Here is a 27,190-nt window from a genome sequence, read left to right on the forward strand (position 1 = left end):
AATTTTCTATTGTAATTGCTATTCTCTTAGATCAAATAAACAGTTGCAGAAAAAAAAAGGAAAAAAAATTATAACCTCCATAAATGTGTTAAAGAAAATGATAAACATTGTTGCAAAATATCATTTACTACCTCTACCCTCCGCACAACAATTCGTCGAGTCAGCTTCGAGCAAACACGGAAAGCCTATTTCAGCCTTTCTTCTAGTTAGTCACCTGACAATGTCTCTCAGCTGTATAGATGATTGAACAACAACAAAAAGCAATCAATAATTAAGCCAGAAGGTTTGTATACACTCGAGCAGAAGCATTATACAGAATAAATCATTGTTACAATTTGAATAGCGTGAGCAGACGTCCTTTCAAGGAATTATGAGAGAAAGAAAAATTTAGATTAAAATCAATACAATGCTGATTCTAAACCAATAACTTCCAATCTTTTTTTATGAAAACAACACGTATGTTTTTCCCTATACTGCCCCTAGATAATTTCATTTTGTTATCATGTTATCAATGCTCCAGGCTAGTGTTGTAAATATGACAGTCTTGTGTTGTTTCTGTCTTGGTAATAGTGTTCCACGGCCTTTTTGGATGGAGAAAAAAATGCTTCATACATAATTGCTCATGATTAAACAAAAAGGGGCTTTGAGCTGGTAGAAACAGTAGAGCGCTTTTCACCACACTAGGATCGATAAAAAAAAATTAGTTTCCGTTGTTTTGTTTAGTTGAAGTCGGCCCTGAGCGAGTAAAATGATGATTAAAGATGTTCTAGCGTAGCTATCCCCATCTTTTTTTCTGTAACAGAGTACGATGTCTAACATGTCTTATCATTTTAAAGAAGTAGGGTGTGATTTGAGGAAGATTTCTACGCTATCTCTACTAGGTTATGAGGCTACCTACAGGCTCCTTCGTTATTTCCGGTAATATTATGAAGCTATTCAATCAGCCGCACCCAGTGGCACAGCGTGGGTTGTGCTTGGTGTGGGTTGTGCTTGGTCGGCCTCTTTATATAGATGTGTTTTTTTGAAATCGAAAGAAGGTTACGTTTAGGGCGGCCAATTTGGATATTATACAGGTTGGCCCAAAACTACGCTACACCACTGATTGTACTACTACCATTCAGCTACTAGCCTCGCGTTCAGTCAAAAGAAATAAATTATTTGTTGCCAATAAACAGTGGTGGGCACGGTTCCGATAATCCACAAACAGCTAATTAGCGAAGCTAACTTTTCGTTTAGCGGATTAGCGGGATCTTTTCATTTTGAAGGCCAGATTTTCCTAGTTAACTAAACAATTTGAAACTTCGTATACTGGTAGAATGTGTCAAAAGAAAACATAACTGTAAACCAAAATGAAAACAGAATTGTAATTTCTAAGTTTAACGTTGTTTAATAATTCGAATTTTAACCAATGGTATTCTTTGTTTCGACTTCATATCATTTACTGCCTCTCAAAATATTGTTACTGTGACGTAAACAGCTATTTTGTGATGTAGTTAACGTAAACATGTATATAGCTAAAACGTAAACATCCGCTTATCGTAAACAGCTAAATTCGCTTGGCATCATACACAGCTTTTTCAGTTCCCTAGAATTATATTTGAAACAAAATAAAAATTAAAAGATTCATACGCATAAATATCCATCCTTAGATATCAGAAAGATTAGAAATGCAACAAAAATTTAAAATACCGGATCTTTACCTTTTGACCTACAGATTTAAAAAATAATTTTTTCTAACTAAACACTTTCAAACTTCGTGGAGTATATATAAAATGTGTGTAGATCCTAAATAGCTACACACACATGTATACAAACATATGCATATATATATATATATATATATATACACCTATACACACATATTCTAATGCATATATATTTATAATGTGTGTGTATTATAGATGCATACATTATATATATATAAAAGATGTTTACATACAATATATATATATGTTATATACATCTACATGTATATGTATGTATGAATATATAAGTGCCACAGAATTTGAATCAAACTGTTTTGATCCATACATACACACACACATACATACATACATACATACATACATACATACATACATACATACATACATACATACATACATACATACACACACACTAAAATTACATCGTTGGAGCAGTAATTTATTTATGTATTTTTAAGCTGAATCCCTATCCTGCCATTAACCCCTTTCTTATAAAATAGTTGAAGAATCTGGGGTGTAGGAATTGGGCCAGTATTGGAACTTTTAACTTCTTGCTCTCTATCTTATGATCTCCGAAATTTAAGAATCTTATGTTAACTGGGCTCCTATTATTTACTCTGACTCTGCCACCACCTCAATGCAAAGACTATCAATATCAGAATCATCTTCACGACCACCACTGAGACATCCTAACATAATCAATGCCACTACTACTATCATCATCATTATCATCATCATCCACTGCCGCCACCACCACCACCACCACCACCACCACCACATCTACAAAAACACCAACACCAACACTATAATTGCTGCCATCATACACATCCACTGTCACTACTACACCACCACCACCACCACTGCCATGATAACCACATCTACCACAGCTGTTTGCTTACTTCTTACCCACGTTGTTTAAAATTTTCACAAAATAGCTGTCTACGTCACAGTAACACTATGCAGCTAATAATTTCAGATCAAAACAGACAATACGATTGGTTAAAATTCGCAGATTTAAACTACGTTTAAACTTATAAAATACATTTTTCTCCAAAAAACTAGCTGAAATTAATGTTTTCTTTTGACACATTCTACCAGTATACGAAGTTTTAAATTATTTAGTTAACTAGAAAAATCTGGCCTTCAAAATGAAAAGATCCGATTAGCGTTTTCGCTAACTTTGGAGACCGTTAGCGGACCAATTAGCTTCCGCTGAATTTAGTTCTGCTAACAAAATTCACACATTTGTTCCTGTCTGTTGTGAGTGTGTCTCGAAGAGTCCGTCAAGCACGCTATTGGCAGACTACGCGTACACGTGACAAGACGTGACTGGTCGACGCAGCAGCTAGCTGACCAACATCGAGCAATATTGCAATTTTGAGTTGTGTTTACTTAAGACGTTGTCACATTACAGTGTCAACGATAGCAAGTGCACGTTATCGGTTTATCAAGTTATCGCTTATCGTTATGGAAGGTGAAAACGTTTTTGTTCGGCCTGAGGAAGAAAGGCCTGTTGAGAAGTCTGCAACGGTTGTGGGTGAGGTAGAGGTCGCTCAGGTTGAGAACCAGGAGACTCAGAACCCGTGGCCCCACCTGGAGGACTACTTTGTCCTTACGTCAAGGGATAAGAGGAACGCCAAAATCCTGTACTTCCGGTGCGTCATATGCCAGCCCAAGGAGACCATCATCAAGGAACAAGCGGCGAGCCTCTACAGCTTGAGGTCGCATGTCAAGAGAAAACACCCATCGCATACAATCCAGTTTGAGAAGAGGATCAAGGCCGGCTCTTCCCGTGGGAAATAGGCATTCTTCTGGTAGCAGTACCAGTAGCCAGTCGTTGCAGCCATATGCAAAGAAAACACGCCAGCCCAGCATTGGCGAGACGCTTGCCCAGACTGCTGGCGCTGGCGTCCGTCAGTCTATGGTGGACAGAAGGATTGTAGACCTGTTTGTCGACCACATGCTACTGCTGCATGTAGTGGAGTCCCCCACCTTTGTCAGCTTGATCAAGACGCTGAACCCCAGGAATAGGTCGATGTTCAGCCGCACTCTGGGCAGGATGAACTTGGCCAGCCATAAACAGCTGGAAGAGTATCTTACAAGGTATTCATAAATTAAAATTATACAAGTTTATTAAATTACTAACATGGCGTACTTCATATTGTCTCAATTTAATTCAATTATTTAATTATTTATTAAATAATTATTTTCTTAATTAACGTAATAAGATGTATAATAGCTAACTGAAATAAATGTCATAATATATAATATACGTATATATATATAATATATATATATATATATATATATATATATATATATATATATTATATATATATATATATATATAATATATATATATATATGTATGTATATATACGAGGGGCGTTCAATAAGTAATGCTCCTGACCCACTTCCCATAGCAGTACAGCAACGAAACTTGGCACAGGTATTAGTCTTTTTCAGCATAGGAAAAACCCAGGGTTACGCATTTCTCCCATCGTTTGATGCAGCTCCGGAGACCGTTTTCGTAGAAGACCCCAGCTTGGTCCTCCAGCCACGACGTGACTTCAGAAATCAAGGCTGCATCAACTGGGAAACGCTTTCCTTTCAAAAACAACTTCATGGCTGGGAAGAGGTGAAAATCAGAGGGTGCAAGGTCAAGAGAGTAGGGGGATGGGGGAAGAGTTCATAGCCGCACGCCTGTGCTTCTGATCTGGCGACACGCGAGTTGTGAACCGGAGCGTTGTCCTGCAGGAGGAGGATGCCTTTGCTGATCTTGCCCCGCCTCTTGGTTTTGATAGCTTCTCTTAATTTCCTCAAAAGTGAAGCATGATAGGCTCCTGTAATTGTGGTACCCTTTGCCAGGAAATCTGTCATCACTACTCCGTCCTGGTCCCAGAAGACTGTGAGCATGACCTTGCCAGCGGAGGGCTGCACCCTTGTCTCCTTTGGAGGAGGTGAGTCATGGTGCTTCCACTGCAGTGACTGGGCTTTGGTCTCTGGATCATAGTGATGGACCCTGGTCTCATCCTGTGTAATCAGTCTTTTGAAAAATTTTTGCTTATCTTCTTGGCACATCCCTAAATTCATCCTCGAGCACTCGACGCGTTCTTGCTTCTGGAAAAGTGTGAGCAACCTGGGAATCCATCTGGCAGACACCTTTTGCATATGCAAATGGTCATGAATGATAGTTTCCACAGACCCGGTACTAATCTTGACCTCATGGGCTATTTGGCGAATAGTTATGCGTCGATCTTCCAAAATGGCAGCCTCAACTTGACGGACAGATGCCTCATCAATGGCAGAAGGGGGGGCGACCAGATCTGGGAGCTGTTTCCACAGAGTTCCGACCATGTTTGAATTCACGATGCCAGCTTTTTACAAGGTCATATGATGGGGCATCATCACCATAAGTTACTTTTATTTCATCAAAAGTCTCCTGTGTTGTGCGTCATTTCAAATACAAAAACAGTATCACTGCTCGACACTCAACAGGCTCCAATTCCCACTTGACTCATTTCAAACACATGTAAATCAGAAACCACAGTTAGTTCGGAGCTGTAATTTGCCACGTAATCTATAGTAATATAAAGAATTGTACATGCAAAATTTCAGCTAGATCAAACAACGGCAAGTGGGTCAGAGGCATTACTTATTGAACGCCCCTCGTATATATATTCCACTCATGATTAAGTCTGCATAGCCAAATTTATTAATGAAATAAATAAACAAACCTCAAGTTCTGAACTTATCAAATTCCGAACATCATTTCATCCACCATCTCGTTTATTCATCCCCACCTCCAACGCATCACCTATCAGGGTAGTGTTACTGTTTTTCAAAAGTTTAGTAACAAGGCTTTAAATTATAGGCAATATTTCCATGAATTTAGAATAGTCAAGTAACGAATGTTAAACTACTATTTGTGTGATTTCTATAAACAAAATATGGTTATAACATACTGCGATCAAATGTCCTGCCTCCTTCCTACCCTGCGGAAAATTGTACAAACCACGTGCTCACAAAAACTATTACAGCTTGCGTGGAGATGCAGATGGCAGGCTAGTTTCTTTTTCTTTTTAGTAGACCTTGATCAGACTCTGCGTTGGTTTATACACACACACACACACACACACATACACACACACACACACACCACACACACACACACACACACACACACACACACACACACAAACACACACAAACACACACACACATATATATATAGTTGAAAAATTTCGTTATAGGTATAAATATACCATAAACAAGTATAAAAAATGAAGGAAAAAAAGATGTCGAATTAAATTAGATTTAATACGAAGTTGGATCCAATACATACGTACGTTTCGAAAGACAATACAAATATGTAATAAAAAATTATAATCATAGTAATTATAATTATAAAGAGATTACACAAATTTTTCAAAAGCCATGGACTTACCATCATAATTGAGCAGGAGCACACTTCTGTGAACTTTTTGGATGCAAATTTTAACCCCACTACTTTATCTTACCAACCATACCATAAACCTAATAGCAATATTACTTAAATACATTCGCAGAGCAATCATCCTACTAATATTCTTGATAACATACCTTATAACATTGAAAATAGAATTAATTCATTATCCTCGAATGAAGAAATTTTTCGTGAGGTATATTTGCCATTTACATATGGCTAACCCCTAAGGGTGGATGCTACTGTAGTTTGTAGCCCCAGGAGGACACCTCCTCCAGCTGGCTTTAGACACACTTTCTGTGCCCTATCAGTGTTTGCAAAGGGAAGCCATCCTTCCCGTCTTCAACTTATGATACACACGGACTCGAGTTTCTGGGTATTGACCCGTCATCGGCTTGTGACAATCACAGTTGTCGATGAAAAGTAGGTTCCCAGAAACTCGAGTCCGTGTGTATCATAAGTTGAAGACGGGAAGGACGGCTTCCCTTTGCAAACACTGAAAGTGTGTCTAAAGCCAGCTGTAGGAGGTGTCCTCCTGGGGCTACAAACTACAGTAGCATCCACCCTTAGGGGTTAGCCATATTTAAATGGCAAATATACGTCACGATGTGTTGCAGCTACTGTTTATAACACGCTCTAAGATTTATTATTGAAGAAATTTTTAATAAGCATAAAAACTATTATAATCTGACTCTTAGGAATATTGGTTATAAATATCAAATTAAGTACAACAAAATTAACAATGAGTTTTCCAATCATACCAACAGTTATATGGATATGAATTTCAATAAACACACAACAAATTCCAAGCACCATCATGAATTGGAATACCCTGGCACACATCTTATTTCTATGAAGTATATTTGTAATGATAACTCCACCATAAAACGGGAAAATTTTTTAATGACTATGGACCAAATAACAAGACTTTTACTAACCAGATTTTTACAAATACCAAAATTTCTAATAAGATAAACAACTGTAATGTCATATACAGTCACTACGAGAAAAATATTAACATAGTTGGAAATAGTAACACGAAACAGTCTTTTCACAAAAAATCTCCTATTTCTTAATTCCACCCCCCATAAATATATATATATATATATATATATATGCGCGCACGCGCGTATGTATGCATGTATGTATATATGTTAGTTAGTTAGTTAGTTAGTTAATTTGGCTCAAAAGCAAATAGCAAGGCCATGTAGGGGGACATGGAGTTAAGTACAGGGTGGTGTTCATGTAAAGAGTTCAGGCCACTTGAGGTCAAGGGAGGCTTTGAACAAAGCGGTCGTCGGCATCTTCACCATCTCGTCTGGCAGCTTGTTCCACGGATCCGCAACCCGGACGGAGAAAGCTCCTCTCCTTCGATTGAGATGAAATCGTCGCAGGTAGAGCTTTTCGGAATGACCCCGCAGCCGACGCTCTGGAGCAGGAGTGAAGAACAGCTCTTTCGAGAGGTTACACTTTCCGCTTATGATGTTGTGGGCGAGAATGCGATCACCACGGCGGCGGCGTTTTTCAAGAGAATAAAGGTCGAGCGTCCTCAGCCTTTCTTCATAGGACAAATTTTTGAGACCATGAACCATGCGGGTAGCCAGCTTCTGGACTCTTTCGAGATGCTGTATGTCTTTGAGGAGATAAGGAGAAGATGCTTGAATCCCGTACTCCAATATGGGTCTCACCAGCGTGACATAGAGTGGTAGGAATATGGCTGCTGTGAGCATTCCGAATGACCGTCGAATCAAGAACAGAATTCCGCGTGCTTTGTTGGCAGCATGGACGCACTGGTCCGAAGGCGAAAAGGAGGAATCCACCAAGATACCCAGGTCCTTTACCTGATCGGTCCTCTCCAGCAGCAGACGACCCGGCTCGAAATCAAGTTGAGTTGCAGGAGGAGAGCCAACAGGCAGATGACAGCACTTTGACACGTTCAGACACAGGTCCCATTTGTTAGACCACTTCCAAATTTGGTGGAGGCATCGACGAAGATCCTCTATATCACCGCGAGGAGCGACCAGTTTGATATCGTCGGGAAATAGAAGGGTGTGTTGCGTGAGGTCGTCGGGCAAGTCATTTATGAAGACTAAGAACAATAAGGGCCCAAGCACTGAACCTTGAGGCACGCCACTGCTCGCACTGGAGACGTCGGACCGCGAACCATTAACTTGGACTTGGAAGGAGCGATCTGAGAGGAAGGCACCAACCCAACGTACAATATCCGGATGGAAACTATATGCTTGAAGCTTGACAAGTAATAGGCGGTGGTTTACCGAGTCAAAAGCTTTGCCAAAGTCCAATAAAACGATGTCAACAGCATCACTATCATCGAGGATGCGCGTCACCAATTCTTCCATTACCAGTAAGTTGGTCAAACATGATCTCTTCGGCACGAAGCCGTGTTGGGAATCAGAGATAGAGGCTGTGTTTTGGAGGTGGAGCATCATACTTTTCTTAAGGATGGTTTCGAACATCTTGCTGATTATTGATGTAAGGGAAACCGGTCGGTAGTTAAGCGGGTCTTCGCGGCTCCCTTTCTTGAAAATTGGGCAGATTATCGCTGTTCTCCAGTCCGCAGGTATAACACCCGTCGCCAATGACATATTGAATAGACGTGTTAAGGGCTCGCAGATGACCGGAGCCAACGCTTTGATAACCCGTGGGTGTATGCCGTCAGGGCCGTGACCCTTGTTGACATCGAGGCCTTGAATAACACGTTTGACTTCGTCCCGCGCGATGACCAATCTAGGCATTGGAGGTACCGATCTATCAAATGGAGGGGGTTCACTACCATCATCTTGTTTGAAAATAGTTGAAAAAGCCTCGGCAAATAATTGACTCTGTTGATAAGGGTCCTCAATCGATACGCCTGTTGAGTCTACCAACGCTGCAATCTGGTTGTTCAAGCGGGAATTCCGTTGGACATGGGCATGCATGTATGCATGTACGAGTATGTGTGTGTATGAAGGCACGTGGCTTAGTGGTTAGGGTGTTGCACTCACGATTGCAAAATCATGGGTTCGATTCCCAGACCGGACTTTGCGTTGTGTTCTTGAGCAAAGCACTTTATTTCAAGTTGCTTTGCGATCATTTCGTTGTCTGACATGTAGCACACGGTGCACCTGTACAGGTAATGTCGATTTGATGACGGGAGTGAGCTTACGTATATATACACAAACATTTGATCATTATAAACAAATCATCGGTGTGGTTGATCGGCAAGAAATCCAATTCTTTATTTGCCACTAAGGGCTTTACACAGAGGGACAATACAGGACAGACAGGGTGGAATCATGTAGTCGATAACATTTAGTCGATAAACAGCGTGATTGTGAGTAAACAGTAATAACAGGTGTGAAGATAAAAAAAAATGAATAAAACAATAATAACAAAGAGGTAGCCAAAGGGGGAAGCATGCTGGGTTGGACGTGGAGACCCCACAAGCCACGAGCCAAACTAGTCGCTGGGGTAAAACCTAGGAATTCAGGCTCAAGTTAGACATGCTGCCTAACATGAATGAGAACATGAGAGAAGAAAAGAGGAGTTATTTATATTATGGGCTGTGCGTGTGTGCGTGGGTGTTGAAAGATTTTCCTCTCTCCCTTAGGTTTTCACGATTAAGTTTTTGTAAAGGTGTTTGGTAATGGTTCTCTGTAGACTCCCTATAGCATTGGGGTAGTTTTTCTTTAGGTGGATGTATTGGTCACTGTTTATTTTTACTATTTGTATGTGCTTGAGGCCATGCGGTAGCGTACTAATAGGATTGTATGGTGCAATGTCTGTGTTGTCTCTTGTATGTGTTTCATGAGGGATACGTTTTTTATGTTGATGACTGTGAAATTTGTGACTGTGCTTTTGGTGTGCGGTGCTGGTGGTGTAGGTAATGTGAATGTGTGTGATGGTGATTGTGTGCCTGTGTTCTGGTGGTGTGTTAGAGTGGAGTCTTTTCTTCTTTTTTTTCCTTTTGGGTATCTCCTTCCAATCATCGCTGTTGTCTTCTTTGGAGCCAACAGGGTCCAACTGAGTAGGTGATAAATCCCTTTGGGTTGGATGATTAGGTTTATTTCATAGGAGTTGAGGTGGTTGGTTCGATGGCTAGGTCTTGGCAATGCGATACTTTCTCTTAGGGTGGTGCATTTGTCTCTATAAGCTCACAAAATATGTCCGTTCAGCAAGAAATTGCCGAACCCTTATACGTCGTCTAACGAGGGGAGAGTCCATGATAAACACACACACACACACGTGTATGTATATATATATATGCATATATCCCTATTTTCATCAATACAACATATATATATATAGACATACACATGCACACATATATATACACGTACATAATACACACACACACACACACACACACACACACACACACACATATATATATATATATATACATACGTATGTGTATATGTATATATATATATATATATATATATATATATGCACATATGCCTATGTTCATCAATACATACGTATATAGATAAATCACAAGAGAAATGAGCAACACCACAATCACAACTGACATTACCAAAGCACAGATACACTCCAGTACCTAAATTTCAAATCATGCCACCCAACACACACAAAACGCAACATCCCGTACTGTCTATCCAGGAAAATTTGTACTATAGTAGATGATCCAAATACCAGAAACATCAACTTATAGAACTCAAAGGATTTCTGCAAAATTACCTTCTCCTACTTATAGAAAATAGCATATAACGGGCAAAAGAGATACCTATAGAACAACTTAAGGCAACACGAAAAAGACAAACCCATCAACGGAACACAATACCATTTCTAGTAACACACAATCCGCATCATCAAAACATTTTTAACATCATCAAAACAATTTTGCCAATCATAACAAAGTGAAAAATTAAAAAACATAATAATTAATCAAACACTTATCTTAAGCAAAAGGCAACCACATAACCTAAAGAAACTATTAACAAAGGCAAAATTCAACATGAACAAACAGCATAAAACTTTTACAGTATCGAAGTATAATGATAACAAATGTGGAACGTGTTAATACATGCATACTGGTAGATCCATTAGAACAAAAAATGGACAGATTTTCGCAAATGCAGATATGAACAGCAAAAGCAGAAATTTGATCAACTGCATTAAATGCCCGAATTGCTACGAACTATATAGAGGCGAGACAGGGGATGCATTATCGGAACGCTCACCAGTCCACAGACAACAAATCCGGAACACCAATGTTCGCCAAATTCCATTGAGCGAACATATAGAAACATGTGGTCAGAAAATGTTTCTAATTTTTCCTTTCCACAAACTACATGACACAAGTGAGGTTGGAAGAAAGATAAAACAAAAACGGTTTATTAAAATGTTCAAACCGGTTCTGAATGGAAATAACAACAATAATATAGCAACCAGTTAATGATGTGGATTAAAAAGTATCGTTAACATATGAATATAAACAAATTGCAGAATATCGGTACACACGGCAAACCATGACGTTTAAGCTGCATGTGGGTTGGTCAAAACCGCATTCCAAAAATTCAGCTTCTTGGAACGTTCTAAGAGGTACTACAGTTGTCAAGAATTCAACTGTCAGTTAAATAAATTTTGAAATCTGATGATTACTACGAACGTATGAAAGCACTAAATGAACTCTATGAACATTACAAAAAAATTTTTAATGTTAAAATACCATAATAAAAAAACCTAAAATCCAGACCATGTTTTAACCTTATTCAACTGATATATTATTCGATACACATTCACACAAATTCAGAAAAAATAGATACATACTTACATAGACACACACACACACAAACACACACACACACCACACACACACACACCACACACACACACACACATACACACACAATAGGTGACGGGAATATCATAAGAGGTAGCTGTCTCGTATCACTTTGCAGCACTTGCTTTCCGCTCTCTGTAGATGAAGAAGAGATAACTACTCCGAAGCGGATTCATCCCACTGTCTGGTTAGGGAACGCTGTGAGTTGACTCGCTGTATGTACACCTATTTGCCTACAGCGAAAAATTTTTAGTCGAACAAATCGACTCCAGGATTTATTTTTTGTAAGCCTAGTACTTATTCTATCGATCTCTTCACCGAACAGTTAAATTACGGGAACGTAAACACACCAACATCGGTTGTCAAGCGATGGTGGTGGGGACAAACGCAGACACAAATACTCAAATATATATATATACATATATACGACGAGCTCCTTACGGTTTCCGTCTACCAAATTCACTCACAAGGCTTTTGTCAGCCCGAGGTTATAGTAGAAGAAATTTTCCCAAGGTGCTACGTAGAAGAAACTTTCCGTAAAGATGTGCATTCGTATGCAGCTTGTCTTTCAGTAAAGATGCGCAGCCTGATGAGTTGACTGGTGCTATGGGAAAATTCCCGAAACCATTAAATGTCTTCATTGCATCATAGAAATTGAATAAATCATACCTGCAACATGCATCGAGATTGTTTGCGCTTTTTACATCTGTAGTTCAGAGTGGACCGAGTTTCACTCCGAAATAACTCACTAATACTTTTTAAGCTAAAAAAAAAAAAACGGTTTCTCTCGAATTATTCTGTAGGCCTTGTGCATATCATTCTGGAGTCTGCCGAGTGTGTTGAATCCCTATCGAATCAGTCTTCATATTTTTATTTATTTATTTATTTATTTATTTATTTTGCGTTTTGAAACCGAAGGTTTTGTACACACGTCATAGTATGGAACTTAGGTAAGATGATCCTAGCTCTCGAGGTAATGAGTACTGCTGATGCTTTTTGTTTAATGACTAATAAAAGTCCTTACAAATATAGGAATTCAAGCTTTCAGAACATAATGTTTAATAATAATTGCATAGCTTAACCTGTGCAATATTAAACAATACTGACCGCTAATAGAAGCCAACCAGTGTCTCGAGACGACTCCACGATGATGTTGTCCACTCTCAAGATAATCTTTTCAGAAGAATATAAATGCAGACATATCTATCTATCTATCTATCTATCTATCTATCTATCTATCTATCTATCTATCTATCTATCTATCTATCTATCTATCTATCTATCTATCTATCTATACATGTATACATACATGCATTCATGCATGCATACATATATACATGCATACATAAATGCATGCATTCATGCATGCATGAATGCATTCATAGATGCACATACATACATATATACATACACATATGGCGATTGCTCCATTTTCACAGATGATTGCTTTCTGTCCATGACCTCTCAAATGACTACTCGTCTCACTGCAGATCTGCATGGCTTGGAAGTCTAGGTGGCAGACGAAAGTTGTAACTTACAGTGCTCTTCCAGCTGGTTAGGTCTGCAAAAGTCACCGATTTTCCATCACCAGAGGACTTTCATCAGATGAAGTGACAAATGAGGTCATCATAAAGAGACATCTGCGCAACATTAAATTATAATGATAAACGCTAGTACGACGCAAATACCACTTAGTGACAAGCCTATATAAGCCGACCAGTAAACACATGAAACCACAGGTCTTACATAAATACATACATACATACATACATACATGCATGCATACATACATACATACATACATACTTACATACATACATACATAAATACATACATACATACATACATACATACATACATACATACATACATAAATACATACATAAATACATACATACATACATAAATACATACATACATACATACATACATGCATGCATACATACATACATACATAAATACATACATACATACATACATACATAAATACATACATACATACATAAATACATACATACATACATACATACATACATACATAAATACATAAATACATACATACATAAATACATACTTACATACATACATACATACATACATACATACATACATACATACATACATACATACATACATACATACATACATACATACATACATACATACATACATACATACATACATACATACATACATACATACATACATACATGCATGCATACATACATAAATACATACATACATACATACATACATACATACATAAACGCTCACACACATAGAGGTGAGAGAGTATAAGAGAGAGAGGGTGAGAGAGAGAATAGTAAAAAAAGGTAGAGATGATTCATAATTTCATTCAGTTCTGCAGCTGTTTCCACTGTAAGAACGCAATCGTCATAATTCATAAAATAACGTTATTATTAAACAAAATTTCATAATTAATTTCAATGCGATAAGTATACGGTTTCATTAGGAGATAAAAAATTGAACAATGAAGATCAAAACATCGTCGCTGTTTTAAATATCTTTGCTTGTGAAAACTTATTGTTTTTTCCTGTTTTAAATACGTTTCCTGAATAATCGTTTTGGCCAATTATAAATGTATGCAAACTTATTCCGGTTATACTTATTCCCTTGTAATAATATTCCGGGGCTTAACGTTATACTAATAAGTAAGCTCTGAAATGCAGTGGATATATTTTATGGTGCTTATATACACGCACACAGACAGACAGACAGACAAACAGATACACACACACACACACACACACACACACACACACACACACACACACACACACACACACACACACACACACACACACACACACACACTGCACTGCTGAAACCATGGACTTGTCTTCTGAAGCATTGTCTTGATGCAACAAAACCCTTTTCGTCACTTTTCCGGGGCGTTTGTTAACTGCCTCAGTAAGTTGACATAGTATTCTCCATTGAAGACAGTCAATAATTACCCAAATACTGAGGCCATGACATTCCCTGCAGATGAAACGACATTGGCCTTCTCTGGAGAAGGTGAGAAGAGATACTTTTACTGCATAGATTGTCTCATTGTCTCTGGCTCAGTGATGAAGCTAATACTCTTCCTGAGATGGGAAGCGTTCAAGGAAACCAGCTGGATCTACTTAAAACCATATCTGATTTTCCCGTGATATGATCAGCCTGGTGCACTTTTGATCAGATATCATAAGACGTGACACCCACCGAGCAGAAACCTCCGTCATACCAAGTTCATTGAGCAGATATTCTCAAATCTCACTCGGAATATGCTAATAGCATTGGCTATTTGATTTATAGCCAATCTCCAGTCATCCAAAACCATGTGCTGTACACGATTATTATTTTCCTCATCTTTATACATACTAGCAGAGATACCCGGCCTTGCTCGGGATGAAAATGGCATAGTTTTTTTTATTGTTTTACTTTTTTCAGGCATGTGTCTGCGGCCATGTTGGAGCACCGCCGACTAATTATTCTATCAGTGACTTTTGCCAAACCGCTAAGTTATAGGTATGTAGACACACCAACATCGGTTGTAAAACAATGGTGGAGGTACACACACACATACACACACACACACACACACACACACACGCACGCACGCACGCACGCATGCACGCACGCACTCACACACACTAATATATACATATATACCACAATGTTCTTTCACTTTCCGTGTACGAAATCCACCCACAAGGATTTGGTGGGCCAGAGGCTATAATGTATAATATATATATATATATATATATATAACATTATTGGTGAATTGAAGAAATGGAGCTGAACGCAGATTGAACAGAAATCGTTTTATTTCATTCTACACGTGTTTCGAAAGGCACAAATTACCAAAATCCGATTGAATAATGGGACCATATTGTGTCTTTCTCTTCAGGAAGAAAAAAGGAAATCCGTTGGAAAAACAAAAACAGAACAGAGGCAGAGCAAAAAACAAATCGAACTGTGCTCCTAAGAGCCCATGGCGAAAAAAAAAAAAAAGGTTTTTTTTTTTTTTCGCCACGGGCTCTTAGGAGCACAGTTCGATTTGTTTTTTGCTCTGCCTCTGTTCTGTTTTTGTTTTTCCAACGGATTTCCTTTTTTCTTCCTGAAGAGAAAGACACAATATGGTCCCATTATTCAATCGGATTTTGGTAATTTGTGCCTTTCGAAACACGTGTAGAATGAAATAAAACGATTTCTGTTCAATCTGCGTTCAGCTCCATTTCTTCAATTCACCAATAATGTTTTAATTTCAATTATCCGCACCAACGCACGGTTGCAACGCCAGATGGTTGTACCTCCAACCGTGCTGTTCACTGCTGTGATTTTTGCTACTAAGGTATCGGTTAAACTTTTGATTAATCTACTACAAGATTATTCATCTTTCTATTTCACATAATATATATATATATAATATATATATAATATATATATAATATATATATATATATATATATATATATATATATATATATATATATATAATATATATATATATATACTCAAAACCTATATAAATTGGCTGAAGAGTACTCAGCATCTTAAATCTGCTGTAATATTTACAGCTTTTAATAAAATGTTGTAGTACGAAACAATTGTACCAAATCACCGGAGTCATTCTTGTTGCTTATTTTTTATTATAATCACCCCGCAAATTTTTATGGGTAACACCATACAAAATTCTGGTGCATCTAAATTAAGTACCATATTCATTTGAATCTAAATTGTTGCTGATCTTATATATATATACTAGCAGTATCGCCCGGCGTTGCTCTGGTTTGTAAGGGAAATAACTATATAAGCATTTTTAGTGAGTTATAGCAAAAAATGCATTAAAAATGGAATAAAAAATGATGGTAATTTTTTTTTTTTAATCGTTGACTCATCGTAGACATTTTTAGAGAGTTACTTCCCTTATATAATAGCGAAAAATGCATTAAAATGGAATAAAAAATGATGGTAAATTTTTTTTTAAATCGTAGACTCATCGTAGACGCGCGCTAATACCTAGATGGGCTCGATATGAATCACAACTATAAGATACCCGAATTTGGTGAAACTGCACCGCAAAATGTGGGAGTAGTTAGGAATCTAAATCGTAGGAGACAGACACACAACCTTACTTTTATATATAAAGATTTGTGCAACAACTAAAACATTCGGTTGTGCAAATTGTTTGCACTGGAAACCTGCCCTGTGTGGCGGTAATTGCCGTTTTTGTGGATCTGTTTCAGCTTTTTTAGCGATTTCTGTTTTGGCGACTTCAAGCCATGAAGTCGATGTTCTAAAAGAACGCTGGTCTCCTTGACAACGCTTTACGACGTTGATTTCTTTACACTCCCTTCCCCACAGCTTCACGAGGGAGGGAAGAAGGGGGAGAAGCAACACAGGTGCAGCTGTGAGCATGGACGCCAACTCCGCCGCCATCGACACACGAAAAAAATATGCATTAAAATGGAATAAAAAATGATGTTAAATTATTTTTAAAATCGTAGACTCATCGTAGACGCGCGCTAATACCCAGACGGGCTCGATATGAATCACGACTATAAGATACCCGAATTTGGTTAAACTGCACCGCAAAATGTGGGAGTAGTTAGGAATCTAAATCGAAGGGGACAGACACTCACACAACTACAGTTTTATATATATAGATATATATATAACAAAGAAAAGTGGTGGGGTTGACGTGCAGGTGTACTTGTAAACATTAACCGATTTGGTTGGTATTTCTTGCACGTCCCTCTACCACTGAACAGGTATTTGTGAATAGCTGTGCTATACTAACCCTAACAATGTGCGCAGTAAAAAAATCTGATTAAAAACAAGAATTTGTAAGCGTTATTGTCGGGCCCCTCGTATCATTAATAATATCTTATACAAGTTACCGCCCCTTGTATCATCCGACGTTTATTTATATTGTTTAGTATAAAATACTTAAAAATAGATGAATCTTTTTTATGTAAATAATTTTTGGTCTTAACATCATCCGATTTGAATTTTTCCTATGAAAATCCCTATTTTTTACGATTTTTTGACTGCTGTGTCGCCATTTTTCAGTGTATTTCAACCAGAAAAATGTTCACTTAAAGAGAATAACAAGTCACATAATGCAAAATTTTTACTTTTCAAAAATTCCAAATCTAAAGGGTTGAAAAGAAAACAAACCCGAGCAACGCCGGGCTATACTCCTAGTATATATATATATATATATATATATATATATATATATATATAATATATATATATATATATATATATAATTAAGAGAAATATCCTCTATTAAGCAATTTAATAGTGAAAGACATTATCCATATTAAATAGAAAAAATTTAAATATACTATGATAAATATTATTCAAAAAATTAAATTTAATTAAATCTATTGATTTTTTGAATTATATTTATTATAGTGTATTTCAGTTTTTTTTTTATTTAATATGGATAATGTCTTTCACTATTGAAATGCTTAATAGAGGTTATTTCTCTTAACTATATACATATAAGGCGTAGAAGTGGCTGTGTTGTAAGTAGCTTGTTTACTAACCACATGGTTCCGGGTTCAGTCCCACTGCGTGGCACTATAGCCTCGGGTCGACCAAAGCCTTGAGATTGGATTTGGTAGACGGAAACTGAAAGAAGCCCATCGTATATATGTATATGTGTGTGTATATGTTTGTGTGTCTGTGTTTGACCCCCCCAACATCGCTTGACAACCGATGCTGGTGTGTTTACGTCCCCGTAACTTAGCGGTTCGTCAAAAGAGACCGATAGAATAAGTACTAGGCTTACAAAGAATAAGTCCGCGGGTCGATTTGCTCGACTAAAGGCGATGCTCCAGCATGACCACACACAAATGACTGAAACAAGTAAGAGAGTAAAAGAGTAATCTCTATATATATAAAAGGCAAGTTGTCTGTCTGTGTGTCTGTGTGTCTGTCAGGTTGTACCCTCACCCTGACCACGGCTTTCAAACGATTCTGATGAAACTTGACACACACATAGCCCAATGTCATAATTCAAAACTAATGCAGCGAAAATTTTGAAAAGTTCCCCCAGTTCTGAAAAAAATCGATAAATTCGACATGGGGTCTAGAATCTAAGCTTTCCGTTGTAGTTTTCGCAACATGCAATCGAGTTTCACCAAACTAATGGTGAAGCTTAATGTTACCCTAAGGAACTTAATTCTGTCGTTAGTTTTCCATGCAATACCTTACCATCAGAAAAAATCGATAAAATCATGCCAATTTAAGAAATCGCGTTCAAATTCAAGATGACATATTTTCGACAATATCTTTAACAAATTGGCAGGAATGTTTTTTGAAATTCACAGCGAGCATCATGTCTGCTCCAAGGAGCTATATGGCCCTTTTGATTCCAATAGGATACGTTATTACTGGGAAAAACCGCAGAACTGGGTTGAGTGTGCTAAACAAAACCAGAAAATGCACTTTGAATGTCATAGATTTTCTTCATGCATGCAAGGGAACTGTGCTTTGAATGCCTTAATGCCTTTTAGGCTTCATTTTACAAAATAACGGTTCAATGAGTACAAAAAAGGGTAAAAAGGTAAAGGACATTGCTTATCGACAAAGTTTCTTACATACCCGGGCAACGCCGGGCTATGCTGCTAGTATATTATATATTGTGAAATTTGATTTAGAATTGCTAAATTGAATTCTTTCCTGTAAGTTTGGAATTATATTTCCTACTATTATACACACACACACACACACACACACACACACACACACACACACACATATATATATATATGAATCAGAAGCAGTTTGGGGTATATAAACAAAATCGAACACAGATACACAAGGTATATGTGTTGCTAGCTCGTGGGGTGAGTGCGTTTTTTTTAGGCATAAGAGAATATGTTTTCAATGCCCTTGGTGTATGACTTACTTTCAGGTGTTTTACACCAGAGACATTTTGAATATATTCTCTCACACCTAAGAAAATGCAGCCGCCCCACGAACTAACAATACACACACACACACACCTTGTGCATGTGTGTTTGACTTTATATATATATATATATATCAACTACATACGTGGGAAATTCTGTCTGTGGGTGAGTCTGTTCGCGGAGTTGTTAGCCAACTCCTCCTACATCGTTTTATCGATTGTGATGAAACTTGACACGTAAGTAGAACTCATGTCTGGAAACCTCATGGCATATTCAGATTGTTGAAAAACAATCGATAATAGGGCCCCTGGAAAGGATCCTTATATATAACTAATGTATTTTATTTTAACAGCCAGAGGAAATAACCCGTTCATTTTCCTATACGATTTGGTAAGAATCAAATTGAGTATGCTTAATTCTTAGTATTTGAACTGTTTGAGTTATTTTCGTAATTTATCCAGTACAACCCTTAAACAAGTAAATAGTATTTTCCTAAACAATAGATCCACTTATTTCGATTAGTGACTTGTTCACAAATATGCCATTAATGATGATGCCTTTCATGTCACTTCAGCCAATTGACAAGTGCTGCATGAAGTTCTGCTTTTAGACAAACACACTGTCAATACAAAGGTCACACCCTGTTTACATGTAGGAACACCTTCTTAAAATCTATCTGTACATCTTGAAGATGGCCAGGGAGTATATTTCACAGAAGACAATGTTCGAAATATAGTTCTGAATCCATGAGAAACTACTTTGACAGCTTTCTTCAAATGTGATCTTTTGGCCTGAACACTGTTGTATGTAGAGGTCCCCGTTACTATACCTGGGAACACAGTAGATGGAACAGACGCAAGCAAGGAACACGCATTGAGGGCTTGGAAGAAGATGCTGTCTTCGGAAGTGGGGCCATCGCGCGGGTATACACTGTTCACCCTAACCAGCAGGAGTGCTTCTTTCTGCATTTACTACAACACACTGTCAGAGGTCTTACATCATTCACAGACTTTCGAAGACACAATGGGAAGTCTGCACGACCTATAGAGAAGCCTGCGCCAAACCTGGACTACTGGAGGACGATGCTCACTGGGACCAGACACTGAAGGAGGCAGCAATTATGAGAACGGAACCAAGGGATAAGCCATCAGCTAGTATATATATATATATATATATATATATATGTGTGTGACCTCGTGAGCACCGCCAGCAATTTTTTTCCCTCTGTCTTCCCTTCTCTGGAGCTTTCCTTCTCCTTTGTTTTCGACGAAGAGCTCCGCTCGAAACGTTAAACCCTCTTTCCCTTCTTTCCTGAGCGTCCAATAATACTTTATTTGTTCCACGTCCTCGCGTTGGTGTGTTTTTTTGTGTTTTTTTTGTGTGTTTTCTTGTTTGGATTAACTATATATATATATATATATATATATATATATACATATATATATATATATATATATATATATATATATATATATATATATATATATAATATATATATATATAATATATATATATATATAATATATATATATATATATATAGTGTTGGTCGTGTGTATGTGTATTTATGTATGTAAGTAAGTATCAGGGACGTGCCCCCTAGGTAGGCAAGGTAGGCAGTGCCTACCTTGAATTAAATAGATCGATACCAACATTTTCCATTTATGGCAAAATATGGATCTAATTCAATAAAATTATGAAGGTTAATCTGATTACTATGCGTAAAATACAAAATATTTCATTCTTTTGTAGATTAGGTAGGCATAATTTGCACCTGCTTTTCAATCTCACTATTTAACATACGCATAGTACTGCTGTAGTACACTTGCTGTGTACACTCCTACAACACCGTTTTCGTTACGTACTATACAGGCAAAGGTGAATCTGCCTTCAACTCAGTCGGGCGCTAGTGTTTCGCTTATTTTTTGTGTTTTACTACATAAAGGTCACCCTGAGTAGTTACTGACGGTATGTGCCTGGTATGTATGTATGTATGTATGTATGTATGTATGTATGTATGTATGTATGTATGTATGTTTGTATGTGTGCAGATTTGTATGTTTTGCTTTATGTATGTATTTTCATGCATATAGTTGCACATCTAGACATGCTCATATATATTTAGATGGTAAACGTCTAGAAAGTTTTACAGATTTTTACAGTTCCAGTGAAGGATTGGATTTGTAGTCTTCGAATTAGCTTTCTCCTCTCTGGTTTTGAGAAGCCTGATTTCTCAAGATTGGTATTTAGGCAGTGTGTTACATATCCCAGGGTCTCAATAATTACAGGTATAAAAACCTGAACTTGTAATCTGAATAGAGTGACTGCATATTTCTCAATGGTTCAACGTAGGTATTCTCTTTTTCACTGATCTTCAGCTTTATGTTAACATCCACCAGGCAGCTAATTTCCACAACTGTGCACCGTTTCTCTTCTCTATCTCAAATCGTTATAACAGGTTTGTTGTGTTTACATTTTATTGAGGTCTTCACCGGGACATTCCACCAGTACTTCTTTTTATTATGAGTGGCTATGGCTTCTACCATAATGCGGGTCCTTATTTCTTTGTCCTCCCGGTTATTCTTCCGACAGATTTCATTATAACGTTCTAACTACATCATGTCTCATCGGACAACTGCTTGTGGTGTGGTGTGGTGGTGTGGTGTGGTGTGGTGGTGTGGTATGGTGTGGTGTGGTGTGGTGTGGTTGTGGTTGTGGTGTGGTGTGGTGATGTGATGTGATGTATGTATGTATGTATGTATGTATGTATGTATGTATGTATGTATGTATGTATGCATGCATGCATGCATGCATATATGTATGCATATACGTATGTATGTATGTGTGTGTGTGCGCGCGCATGTAATATTTTATCTTCTTTTATTAATTTAACCTTTTGTCACATTCTCTCTCTTTGTTATTTATTACTCATGAGATTTTAACGATTTTTCACTTGTTTTAGAAACAAATAAAACAAAACTATATGGTGAATTGGAAAAATCGTTAAATTTGGTTACGGCTCTTCCTTCTAGGTTCAAATCTTGCCGAGGTCAAGTATTTTCCCTTTAAATACCAGTAAAGTATAGAGTCAACAACACAACTGACTCTTACCTACAACAAAGATAGGTAATTGCTCACTTTACGTGCGTAAATAAAAAAGTAAAGGGACATAACTAAAGCGTCATAGCTAAATACACCAAAATATGGACCGAAGAAATATTTCTTAGTTGAAGTACCTGATCGTACTGAGCAACTTTGACAGCATTTGTTGAACGATAGATTCTACCAGGGAACCACATAGTAAGTGATGGCTGGCGATCTAACAATAACACTGGAATTCTAAATGGTAGAGGTGATTGTACATGAAAAAAATTTCGTTCATCATGCCAAGGAAAATACCCTCATGTAAAATACAGAATGTATGTGAAAATATGTGAATGCGTGTTAAACGCAAGTTACGCCGTCAATTTGAAATTTCAGAGGCTTTGTTTGTTTCCTATTTGCACGAGTTCATATGGCGCAATTCAGGAAAACAAGAATAAGTCCCTTTACTTCTTTTAATCAGTTATGTCCCTTTATATTTTTACGCATATAAACTGAACAATTACCCAAAGATAATTTCCGAGACCCTCATCAAACAATAAGATATGCAAATACAGAATCGGCAGCCATGTAGAACGTAAATAAAAAATTACGGTTTGGAGAAAGTATTTGTGATCTGCATCAATAAAAATTCAATAAAATAATGTTTGAAAATTTGAGCAGGTTTCGTATACAATAGAGAAAACTGAAATTTAATGCGTTGAGTCGGGTTTGCTCTCTGAAGAGAAGCCAACTTGAAAGTAATATGTCACTTTGCTTAAATGACGCACTGCAATTTATAGCTCGTTGAAATGTGTAGCTGATAATAAAATCCATAATATCTACCAGGCCACTTTCAACCAATAGCGAGTCATACATCATTTGATACCGGGCCATATTGAAAGGATAAATTAAAAAAAATTTTTTTTTTCACATTATTGACTATCTGCAGGGTGTTTTATGCATTACAAATATATGTGAAAAAATTGTTTTGCGTGAAATCTGCGCGATGCGTAAAAAAGGTTGGTAATCGTTCGCATATAGTGATGCACGAAGGCAATATCATCAATTTTTTTGCATACCAAGGGAAACGACTCTCCAAACTGGAAAGTTGCTACCGCGACATCAGGTTCATTCTTTACATGTTAACACTTTGTTTTGCGGCTAAGCTCAATATAGTTGAAATATATGAAAAATAATTTACACGTTACTTGATGCTTAGAACATCTACCTACAACACCGATTTTTTTTTTTACTAATATTTATCTTAACTACCACAATTTTTCAAAATGGCATTTTCCTAACACCATTATAAATTACTAGTTTCACTACCATAGCATATGTATTTTCATTGCACGCTTTACCACTTGTTTTTTAATTACTACTCATACATACACAGATATACATGCACATAAACATTGATTTTTTTTTCTCTGTACATTCCTACAACACCGTTTTCTTTACATGCTATACAGGCAGAGGTAAATCTGCCCTCAACTCAGTTGCACGCTTGTGTTTCACTTATTTTTTGTGTTTTACTACATAAAAGTCACCAACTGCCTACCCTGAGTAGTTACTGACGGCACGTGCCTTGTATGTGTGTGTGTATGTATGTATGTATGTATGTATGTATGTATGTATGTATGTATGTATGTATGTATGTATGTATGTATGTATGTATGTGTGTGTGTGCAGATTTGTATGTTTTGCTTTATGTATGTATTCTCTTGCATATCTAGACATGCTCATATATATTTAGATGGTAAACTAGAAAGTTTTACAGATTTTTACAGTTCCAGTGAAAGATTGGATTTGTAGTCTTCTAGTTAGCTTTCTCCTCTCTGGTTTTGAGAAGCCTAATTTCGCAAGATTGGTATTTAGGCAATGTGTTACAAATCCCAATCTGAGTGTTAAGGTAAAGAAAATAAAAAGAGAAAAAAGTAACACATACACATAGATACACACACATTATATTATATTTATATATATATATATTATATATATATATATATATGTGTGTGTGTGTGTGTGTGTGTGTATGTGTACATATATGATGGGATTCCACACAATTTCCATCTATCAAATCCACTCACAAGGATTTGGTTTGTCTGGTGCTCTGGTGGAAGATGCTTGTCCAAGGTGCAGCACAGTGTAACTGAAACCAAAACACTGTGGTTTGGAAGTAAACTTCTTACACACACCCACAGTATCTTTCATTAACAAGTTTTAATATTTTTCAAAACTGTCATCTGAAAAGTTAAGGATGTAATGATATTGTTTAAATCTGTCTTCTGCATGAAATCCTGGCTTGATATTGGGTTTAGAATATTTATTTTTCTAGACTAACTCTCTCCTTAATTAGTTGAGCTATGACCCTCTCATTAATCTGACTCTCCTTCTCTCATGAATATTTTATTATTTTATATAGTTTGAAGACAATATGTAGCAACTATAGCCTCTGAAAAAGAATATGCCAGACTGACATTTTCAATGTGACTAAGTTTCAGTTCAAACTTATGAATGATGGACAATTTAAATCTTAACATTGAATGAAAGCAACAAATTGGCAGAACTGCTAGAGTGCCAAATAGAATGCTTTATGGTGTTTGTTTGGATTTTGCCTCTGAGTTCAAATGCTACTGAGGTCTAACTTGCCTTTCATCCATCCTTTGGGAGTCAATTAAAAAAGTACCAATACAAGGCAGCGGATTGGTGGAAGTATAAGAATGTTGGAGCAGATGCTTTGTGTTTGTTCCAGCTGTGTTCTTTTTTCAAATTCAAATCTTGCTATGGCCTATTTGTATGGTAGACTTAACCCTATAGCTTTTAAACTGGCCATATCTGTCCCAAAATATTCTACCTGTTTTATGTTAAAACTGGCCAGATTCAGCCTGTCACACCTAGCCTACAATGGAATTCTGAAAATACACAATAACATCATTGAAATCTTAAATTTACAAGATAATGCATGATTAAATCAAAACAATGGGAATCAATATACATTACATTTAACAGAGTAACCTGAATGCCAAAGGGTTAACCTATTGCCTGGTATCTACACCTTGGGTGCCTTTAGCAAGTCCACTCTGTTGCAAGCAGTCAGCTCAGGATTTCGGTTTGAGGATACCTTTCTCCCTCCCTCTCTCTCTCATCAGTCTTGTTGGCCCTGTAATGGGTTATGAAACTGTCTTCCCTCTGATTAAAATGATAAAAATAGGTAAATAACTAAAATATAAATGTTTATTAACACTTTACCAAACATACAAATACACATGTCAAAACTGTGTTCCAGTCCTTCCTCTGATTTTATTATTTTTTTTTTGCCATATTTGTTTTAACCTGTTAGCATTTAAACTAGCCATATCCAGCCAAAATTTTCTACCTCTTTTAAGTTCAAATTGGCCAGATCTGGCCTCTCACACTCATCCTACAATGACATTCTAAAAATAACATTCAACTCATCCAAACCTCAAAGCTACAAGATAATGCAAGATTAATTCATAACAATGGGAAGAAATAAGTATGTTTGACAGAGTAATCTGAATACTAAAGGATTAAATAAAACAATAAAATAGTTTCAGAAATCTGTCTGGTATTGTATCTGTATATTTTATTCAAACATGCACAGAATATTGGTTGACACAGAGTACTACAATATATATATATACATTCTTTGGTGACAAGAGCATGTTAAGAACATAAAGTCTAATAAGTTCATTGAAAAATTGGGCACAAAAGATTACAACAAATATATTATACATTCTCAAGATAATTTCCAGAAGGCATTATTAAAAAGTTCAGTGGAATATTGGTATACACGCACAGAATAGCTTCCCCACTATTATAGTGTAAACCTTTTTGAACTCATAATATTCTGTGCGTGTATACCAATATTCCACTGAACTTTTTAATAATTCCTTCTGGAAATTATCTTGTGAATGTATAATATATTTGTTGTAATCTTTTGTGCCCAATATTTCAATGAACTTGTGAAACTTTTTTATGTTCTTAACATGCTTTTGTCACCAAAGAATGTATATATATATATTGTAGTACTCTGTGTCAACCAATATTCTGTGCATGTTTGAATAAAATATACAGATACAATACCAATATCCCACTGAACTTTTTAATAATTCCTTCTGGAAACTATCTTTAACATTTTCTTGAGAATGTATATTTATGTTGTAATCTTTTGT

General features: G+C 36.9%; 1 long non-coding RNA gene across 1 annotated transcript; it reads right to left on the minus strand.

Annotated features, from left to right (window-relative positions):
• Nucleotides 1-10,080: 10,080 nt before the first annotated feature.
• LOC118766309 lies at nt 10,081-21,023 on the minus strand. The gene is made up of 3 exons (XR_005002232.1): nt 20,890-21,023; nt 20,594-20,595; nt 10,081-10,094 (listed from the first exon to the last, which is right to left on the minus strand). It is a non-coding gene; the product is annotated as an uncharacterized LOC118766309 (long non-coding RNA).
• Nucleotides 21,024-27,190: the final 6,167 nt, after the last annotated feature.

Source organism: Octopus sinensis, linkage group LG1 (assembly GCF_006345805.1).
Source record: "Octopus sinensis linkage group LG1, ASM634580v1, whole genome shotgun sequence".
Classification (NCBI taxonomy): Eukaryota; Metazoa; Mollusca; class Cephalopoda; order Octopoda; family Octopodidae; genus Octopus; species Octopus sinensis.